Source organism: Danio rerio, chromosome 1 (genome assembly GCF_052040795.2).
Source record: "Danio rerio strain M-AB ecotype USA chromosome 1, GRCz13ab, whole genome shotgun sequence".
Lineage (NCBI taxonomy): Eukaryota > Metazoa > Chordata > Actinopteri > Cypriniformes > Danionidae > Danio > Danio rerio.
Genome location: NC_141021.1, coordinates 59882810 through 59892500, shown reverse-complemented (window position 1 = coordinate 59892500; position 9691 = coordinate 59882810). Strand labels below are relative to the sequence as shown.

General features: G+C 40.1%; 1 protein-coding gene across 2 annotated transcripts in view; it reads right to left on the bottom strand.

Annotated features, from left to right (window-relative positions):
* epn3b (epsin 3b) overlaps window positions 1-9399 on the bottom strand; it is a 22909-nt gene extending 13510 nt beyond the window's left edge. For both annotated transcript variants that reach the window (XR_015477117.1, XM_087238051.1), the window contains exons 1-2: window positions 9255-9399; window positions 1-1541 (exon numbers count right to left, since the gene is read on the bottom strand). The exon at window positions 1-1541 is cut by the window's left edge and continues 576 nt beyond it. The gene's annotated coding sequence lies outside the window, so the exon portion shown is untranslated. The remainder of the gene's footprint in view (window positions 1542-9254) is intronic.
* Between the last annotated feature and the right edge of the window lie 292 nt (window positions 9400-9691).

Below are 9691 nucleotides of genomic sequence, written 5' to 3'. Positions count from 1 at the left end.
CGAGCGCACTTCCACCCTGCCAAATAAGGTCAATAGTGAGAAATCAAAACGACCCACTAGTGCTGACATGTCACTGCTCCTCACTGATTAAAAAGCCTATAAATAAAAATCTGTAACAATGTTTCTGTCAGGTTTGGTTTTGGGGTAGGCTATAGATATTATCATTTACCTGCTATAAAAAAAAACAAAAAGTGGAAGTCTATGTAATGTCCTTACTAAGATAGTTGCATGTTTTATCCCTTTTCCATATGTAACTTCACTGTTTTTGTATGTGTGATGATGTGTTTTTAATTTTAGGTTGCCTTTTAAAATCTGGCAACAAATGAAAATTAGCCCTTGTGGCTTATAAATAGAAAAGAATTGTGTTTTTATTAGGGTTTGGTTAAGGGGTAGAGCTAGGCTATATATATTATCATTAGCTGATATAAAAAATAATAATAATAATAGAAGTCTATGTAATGCCCTTACTGAAAACCTGTGTGTATGTGTTCTGGTTTAGCTATACTTGTAAGGGCTCACTTATATAGTGAGATATGAAAACCACCCACTAGTGCTGACATTTTACAACTCCTCATTAACTAAAATGCTTTAAAAAGGGAAAGAAATATGCTTTTATTAATATCTAATGATGTTTCTATTAGGTTTGGTTTAGTTAGGGTGTAGACAGTGTCATTAACCTAATATAAAAACAATGGAAGTCTATGTAATGTCCTCACTAAGATAGTTTGAGAAACCCCTGTGTGTGTGTGTGTGTGTAGTGTGTGTGTACTGGTTTAGCTATACTTGTGAGGGCTCACTTATATAGTGAGATATAAAAAAACACCCACTTGTGTTGACATTTCACTGCTCGTCGCTAATTAAAATGCTTAAAAAACGGAAAGAAATATGCTTTTATCAGTATCTAATGATGTTTCTATTGGGTTTGGATTAGTTAGGCTGTAGACAGTGTCGTTAACCTAATATAAAACAATGGAAGTCTATGTAATGTCCTCACTAAGATAATTAGACAAACATGTGTGTGTGTGTGTGTGTGTACTGGTTTAGCTATAATTGTGAGGGCTCAGTTGTCCTATATCAAGATAGTGAGATCAAAATGACCCACTAATGTTGATATTTCACTGCTACTTACTAATTAAAATGTTTATAAATGGAAAGGAAACGTGTTATTATTGGGGTTTGGTTTAGGGGCTATAAGCCAGGCTATAGATATTATCATTAAACTGATGAAAAAAAACAATAGAAGTCTATGTAATGTCCTTACTGAGATGGACAGCAATCCTGTGTGCGTGTACTAGTTTATCTATACTTCTGAGGACTTAAATAGTGAGATATGAAATCCACGGACTAGTACTGAAATTTCACAGCTCCTCACTAATTAAAACACTTTTAAATCAGCCAGAACATGTTTTATTAGTATCTAATGATGTTTCTGTGAGGTTTGGTTTAGTTAGGGTGTAGACATTATCATTAAAGGCGTGTGTGTGTGTGTATCTCTGGCCTCCTGCTGTCAGTTAGATGAGTCAGGCTAAACACAGAGACACCTAAAACAGAGCGAAACAGAGAATAAATAAATAACACAAACACTGCTTTTCTGTTCTGCACACACACACACACACACACACACACACACACACACACACACACACACACACACACACACACACACACACACACACACACACACACACACACACACACACACACTGACTCAGAGTTTCATGCAATGCTAGTTTTATTCTCTATATTGGAATAGAGTCATTTAGTTGTCATGGCAACAAACACAAGCAGATACACAGATATGGAAAGCAGCAGGAGCCCACCAGAACATTCCCTGCATTGATCATTCATAGTTGTGCTTTTGAGTGCAATGTCAGTTTGCTTTTATTATGTAAACTCCTGATGCAGATATATGGCATGCATGATGTAATGCATGATGCTCGATTGGTACTAATGGGAAATAGAAAATCTTCCCCACACCATTACACCACCACCACCAGTCTGAACCGCTGATACAAGGCAGGATGGATCCATGCTTTCATGTTGTTGATGCCAAATTCTGACCCGACCATACGAATGTGGCAGCAGAAATGGAGACACATCAGATCAGGCAACGTTTCTCCAATCTTTTATTGTCCAGTTTCTGAAATACTCAGAGCAGCCCGACTGGCACCAACAACCATGCCACGTTCAAAGTCACTTAAATCCCCTTTCTTCCCCATACTGATGCTCGCTTTGAACTGCAGCAGATCAATGTCTACATGCTTAAATGCATTAAGCTGCTGCCACGTGATTGGCTGATTATAAATTTAAGTTAACGAGCAGTTGTACCCAATAAAGTGGTCTGTTAGTAGGGTAGGTCCGATAGAGGATGCCATCGTCCATCGCCGATGGCCAATAGCCAACTTGATGCTGAGCCGGCATCACGACCCATCGCCCCGCCCCCGTCGCAAAGCCGCTCGCGAAAAATACACACTGAGGCCCTGTTTACACTCATACGTCTAAGTGTAAAATGCCATTTTAGAACGAAAATGATCAACATCCACACCGTTTTACCAAGCATTTCTGAACAGCCCTCCGTCTGCTGAAAACGCACATCACGTGACCACACACACAGCCACACGCTGTCATGCGCTCCTCTGAGCTCCAGGCAGAGAGCAGCGCACATCGGAGAGTTTATGAAAGATGTCCCGCTGGATCGCGTCTCACTACAGTTGTTAAACGTGATATTCAGACATCCCAAGTCTCCTGGAAGTTCCGGGAGTTTCTATGCAATTGTGGGAGTCATATTGCCTGCAAACGAGTTGCCCCCCCTCCCCCCACACTTTTTTTCGCATGATGACGATACCATCGTCCATCGCGATGCTTCACATTAGACGTCGTACGATGCCAAATTGGTCGACATCGCCCAGCTCTATCTGTTAGTGTATATTGCATCACCAAAAATGACTGAGGTCATGTCCATGTGTTGTGCGATAAGTCCATATATTGATTATTGTGACAGGCCTAATTTACACATGCAGATGTTTTCCTGAAAAGTCTCCATTTTCCTGTATAAATAACAGCGTGAGTTGAGTGATTACTGTTGTATTGATGTGAGGCCTGTGGAGGGTTAATGAGCTTTTCAAGGCAGCTCTGCTAATTAAACATGCCTCTTCATTTGAGGGATCACCATTTGCAGGATCATCAATAATTCATCCAGCTCTCCAGTTTGCACTTATCTTAAAATAAATAAAAACACAGGAGGGGAAGTGGGTCGACAAAAGAGACGAGTGTTATCTGTCCAGTCCAGATTCAAGCAACTGTCCTTCAGACTAAAGGTAAGTCATAGGCTCAGTATATTAAATACAGATGCAGTCAGAATTATTCGCCCCCCTGTTTATATATTTTTCCCTAATTTCTGTTTAACGGAAAGAAGAACACATTTCTAATCATAATAGTTTTAATAACTTATCTCTAATAACTGATTTATTTTATCTTTGCCATGATGACAGCACTCAATATTAGACTAGATATTCTTCAAGACACTAGTATTCAGCTTAAAGTGACATGTGAAGACTTAACTAGGTTAACAAAACAAACAAAAGTAAACGTGATCGTGCATCGAGTTCAGTGCATCTGTGATTCCCGAAAGCATCTGCTGAATGAATAAATGTGTGTTTGAGTCACAGACGTGAGTCACAATGTTATCAGCCCACACGCGCGCGCAGTGAATCACGGAGGCACATTTACAGTGCAGTGATCTGTCATTCAGATACGAGCAGAGACTGAAGGGTTAATAGAGTTTTTCAGTGTTAATCACACTCACAGCAGCTGTTCATTCACTGAAACTATCACACTAAGAGCTCTGAGGCGCCACTGTAAGACAAGCACGCTGTAAATAAAGAAAAACTACACATCAACCCGCAAACTACATTACAAAAAAAGTAGTCCGGCTTACAGTATTGGAAAAAAAAAAAACGACAACACTGGGATGTTTTGTTTTCTGCAATATATACTAAATACAATTTCACCAGATGACTTGAATGTCTCAGTTTGGAAAGAATTGACCATTTTATAAAGATTGAGATGATTTTTAGGACAGCTAATCAAGCTATTACTCATGCTATTACTGTATTTGTTCCTCATTGTTATTTTACTGCATTGAAATAAATGGAGTTAAATAAAATTAATGTATAACTCATGAGTGCTTTAAAATGTTCAAAAAGCTGCGAAGCCTAAATACGTCTGACAACTCACTGCATCACTAAAACTGCCGACTATGACTCTAAAGCAATTTAAAACAAAACAGATTCATCTTACATCCAAAAATGGGCACGTTCATACAAGCAAAAAGACTCGTCTTTGACACTAATATGAGCTCACAGATCATTTTTGAAAACTTACAGTAAAATTAAATTAAAAGCCATTTTGTTCCACTACTATTATAAATATACACACCAAAATTCATCCCGCCACGGCTACATCACAGCTTCTTATTCAAAATATTCAATCGTTTTTAAATAGCGGTTTAAAAATCGCACCGAAAATGTAAGTGAATAATAACAGCACAAACTTTTCTGTGACCGTAGTAGTGCTGTGCGACAGGTGCGTGACGCTTGAGGCCAGCAAACACGGCGTAGCTTTCAGTTATGATGAACACAGTTTCCATAATTATACTTTATTTATAGATAAAGGTCTGTGGCTCTGCGTATAATGACTTTATCTTGCTGGAGTTTATAGCCGTTTCACTTCACTTCAGGACGCATTAATGCCGCGGTCCGCTCCGCAAGTCTATCGGAGACATTCATAGATATTCCTAGCAAATCTAATAAATGTTGGAGACATGCTCTTTACATAAACGCACTAAGGCCGTACTCACACTAGGTACAGTTGCCTCGAACCGGGCCAAAGCAAGCTTGTCCCCCCTCCCGTCTCCCCGACGACCCGCACTCACACCACAATCGGGCCTCAGCACGCTTATGTCATCGCTGCTCCACTGTTCAGTGAGAAGCGCTCTCTCACTCAGTAGCACGGTGGAGATTTCTCTAGTTTTATCGTGTCAGTCGTTTGACATGCAGTCAAATATTTCGCAAAACAGTCCTTTGGGATGCTGTGACACGCAGTCAGATATTTCGCTGAACAGATCCGCCACTTTTGGCGCTCATAATCATAAAGCTCTCGTGCTGCAGGAATGAGGAGGTCCGCTGAAGGTGCGCAGCTGTCATGCAGTGAGGAGTTCTCGTCTTTAATAAACTACGGCAGTTTGCGTTCACTGAACAGTAAGAATGATTAATAAATCCATATGAAACAGTCCCTTAAAAGTCACGTCTTGCTTTCAGTTTCAAAGCCCAAGTGAACCGCGCTCAGGCACACCTCTTCCAACCGGGCCAGGGCCGGCCAAGTGAACCGTGCTTGAGCCCGATTCAGCGCACTCACACTTCTCAAACGACCCGGGAAACGGGCCTGGGCACGGTACGGATGGCATAGTGTGAGTAGGCCCTCAATCGCACTTGAGCAGCGTATATTTGAGGGAGCACAAGAAGTTTTGTGCACGAACAGAGGAAATCAGCAGTCAAGCAGAGATTGACATGCCTCGTAGGCTATTACATGAATGCAATCTCGACTTAATACTGCACCCACGACATCTGTCAATGAAATAACGCCAGATGTAGTGGTAGATCTGTGTAAAATGCCCAACAGAGTGTGCCGCCACAGCTGGAAAAAATCCTAGTATATATATATATATTTTTTTTTTTACTGTATATAAAAAGAAATGTCTGCCTTAAAATGAATCTGAATGCATAATGAGGATTAAAATAAATAAGTCAGAACATTTTAAGTTAATTATTTAAATGGTTTAGTTTTAATTTAAATATTTAGAACAGATATAAAATTATTATTGTATTCAGCACTTTAATTATTATTCATTTTTTCAGCTCATATGATTAAATGATGACAGAATATTCATTTAAAGGGTGGACTGTCCCTTTAAGTGTTGTACTGTTAATATTCTGCTGTACTCTATATTGGTGTGATGCTCTCAGCTGACCTGGCGGTGTGTGTGTGTGTGTGCCCTTCACGTGAGCGGTGTTTGTGTGTGTGCAGCAGAACTGAATCCTGCACATTCACACACACACACACACACACACACTGTCCTTCATCTGACTGATCATCTGAACTCGGTGTTCCTCTGAGAGCTCACCGTTTACTCACAGTTCAGGCTGGATGACACTACAGTGCAAAAGAAATATAAATGCTTTCCTTATTTAAGACAGTTTAGCCTACCCAATTCACCTGTACCGCATGTCTTTGGACTGTGGGGGAAACCGGAGCACCCGGAGGAAACCCACGCGAACGCAGGGAGAACATGCAAACTCCATACAGAAACGCCAACTGAACCAGCCGAGGCTCGAACCGAATTGTGCAGACCTGTATGCTTTTATCAATATAATGATCATGTTTTATATACTAACTATTAATGCATTTAATAATCTCTGATTTCAATATATACTGTAACACTAGACAGCCTCATTTAAATATCGACCAATCATAACGACCGAAGTGTCTGATGCCTTCGGGAGTCCTGATTGACCTGTGTAGAGGATATAAACACACCTGATATAAACAAACACTACTGTGCTACATTCAAGAAGAAAACAGAGCACAGTAAGGTGTGTTTGTGAGTGTATGAAGAGTCAGTGTGTGTGTGTGTGTGTGTGTGTGTGTGTGTGTGATCTGCTCCCCAACATGACACACTTTCATCAGCTCATCCCCACAGACACGGTTAATTCTGTCTACGGCCTTTTATGCCGGCTTTATTGAATTATTATCCTTCATGTATCTGCGGTGATCAGAGATTCATCACATTACTGTGAATTAGTCACCGAAAATCGTAAAGAGCCTGATATGGATTAGAAAAGTGTTCTCCTGTCGTGTTGCGGAACCATTTAAAGCTACTTTTGATGTGGTTGGAGTAACCGCTCACTGTGATTGGCTAAACAGAAGACACTATAAATAAAAATAAAATAAAAAATAAACAAAGGACGTAGTGACTTAGTAGGTAGTGCTGTCGCCTTACAGCAAGAAGGTCGCTGGGTCGCTTGTTCGAGCCTCGGCTTAGTTGGCGTTTCTGTGTGGAGTTTGCATGTTCTCCCTGTGTTCGCGTGGGTTCCCTTCGGGTGCTCCGGTTTCCCCCACAGTCCAAAGACATGCGGTACAGGTGAATTGGGTGAGCTAAATTGTCCGTAGTGTATGAGTGTGTGTGGATGTTTCCCAGAGATGGGTTGCGGCTGGAAGGGCATCCGCTGCGTAAAAACGTGCTAGATACGTTGGTCGTTCATTCCGCTGTGGCGACCCCGGATTAATAAAGGGACTAAGCCGACAAGAAAATGAATGAACACAGGTTCATTCTGAATACATAGCCTTATATACATTTCTGGAGATCGCAAACTATAAAGCCAGAGGTACGTATGCCTGAGGTAACGAACGCTGCAGGGCTGTATGATGCTATTCCTTGTCGCGCTAACCAGCTGACCGTTTACCTCCATATGGATGGCTTTTCCGCTGTTACCAGTTTTTCTAGTGGCTCGCTGCCTATGTTGGCAGACTTAAGACGCAGAGATGAGTTGACCACGACGACAAGGTTTGAGTTTGGCAAAGTTCGGTTCCTGAAAGTGGGTTTGACAAAAACAGAATCTAAAAACTAAAAATAAAGAAGTAAATAACAGGGTGAGAATGTGGTAAACATGGTAAAAATCAAAGGGCTTTTTTCTGGATTGCTTTTGAAAACACTGTCTGCTGGGTTTAGGGAAGTGAGTGGGTGGGTCAATCTGTGCTTTTGAAAACACTATTGGTTGGGTTTAGGGAAAAAGGAGAGGGGGCCATTCGATCGGTCAGTCAGCCAGTGTCTGCTGGATTTAGGTGAAAACAGCAAGAGTGAATGGCAGTTGCGAGAGAAATTTGAGAGGTGAAAAAGCATGCACAGCAGCCTCTGGTGGATTCGCAAAAACAAAAACAGCAAAAAAAAAATTTAAATGTAGCTCCTGGTGCATATTTGGTGCACTCCACAAATGTATATAGGGGTACGTTTTCAGAATGAGCTTGTGTCGAATCTTTACAAATCTGTTAGGAAGGCCAAAAAACACTGCACACAAATTCGAAGCAGCCCTGTGACGATTTGCAAATGCAGATTCAATGATAAATACATCTAACAACATTCATAAATGCATAATTACCTGATATACAAATATTTGTTTCAACATTTTACATTTATTGAAGTGAATTCCTTTGTGTTAGCATCTGGAAGAATAATTAAGCTTTTATTTCTGCATTCATTTTGTAAATATATGAACTGTGCTGTACATTTATAGAATTTTGTTTTGTAAATGATTATTTTAAGACTAGTTTAGCTCCTCTCTGGCTTAGAAATGTAATAAACAAATAAATAAGGTGCTGGTTTAAGTAAGTTTTCAAAATTTAATTGAGTTCTACAATGCTAAAAAGCCATTTTAAGTCAAAGCAAAGTGAATCTTTCTATAATGTGATGTAACATTTAATGTCATAATATAGATGTTTTTCCTTTTTGAGTTGCACGATGAAGTCCTGAAGCATTACACTCTTCGCAGAACCTTCTCTAGTGTTTTGATGCTCTGTGTTTCTCCATAAAGCCAATAATGAAAAGATGACGCTCTATAAAAGCCAGATAGCTTTCACTGTAACTTAAGTAAGGGTGATTTCTAGAAATAATACACTACTCTGACCTATAAACCAACCCTAAGCACATTTCTAAATCTCCAGAGATCCACACAGAACACATATTAGGGTAAATTTGGTTTTATATTTCCACATTCAAACCTTAATAATATAATTATTAATCTAAATAAATCATATTAGCAGCCAACGACTATAGTAGTACAACACTGTTCAGTAAATTAAATAGTGCTAATGTGGTTTTGAAGTCATGCTTGCATGTGATTTCAGACCCAAAATTCATAGTAGCTTAGTAAACAATATAAAAGCATGTAAAACAAATGTCACTGTTCAAAAATGAACGAATGTGCAAATACATAAACCAACCTTACCTCGATCAGCATGCATAATTATATCACACACACACAACAGAAATAGACTGTGTATATGCTCCAGTAGGCCTTCAGATCGTGCATGGAGCATCACAAAACCCTTCTGACAGATCAATAGTATCCTCTCTCACACACACACCGACAGATACTGTATGCGCATGATCCGCAGGGTTAACGGAGAAGATAAACGCTTACCTGCAGCATCTCACCGAGTCCGGAGAGAGGGAGAATCTGCGGTCGGTCTACGGGAGAATGATCGCTGGATGCGGCGGCAGTGTCTCCGTTGGTGTGGACGGAATGATCCATGTACCGTACACACGCTCTCACACACATGCGGTGTGGAGGCACGACAGCAGCCGTCATCACGAGAGAGAAAGCGAGAGAGAAATAGAGGGAGGGATGGAGAGGGAGAAGGAGGGAGGGACTGACGCTCTGCGCACTCAGCATTTAACCGCATCACTGCCAGCATCTCTAAAAATATATACAAATGTGTTATAATATAATACATATAAAATAATATAATTATAAAAAATTTAATAAAATATTTATCAGTATATTGCTCAGCAGTAAATGATAAAACAGATATAAATGTCTAAAATACCAGTGATTTATAGTCTTTTTGAACAGTACTG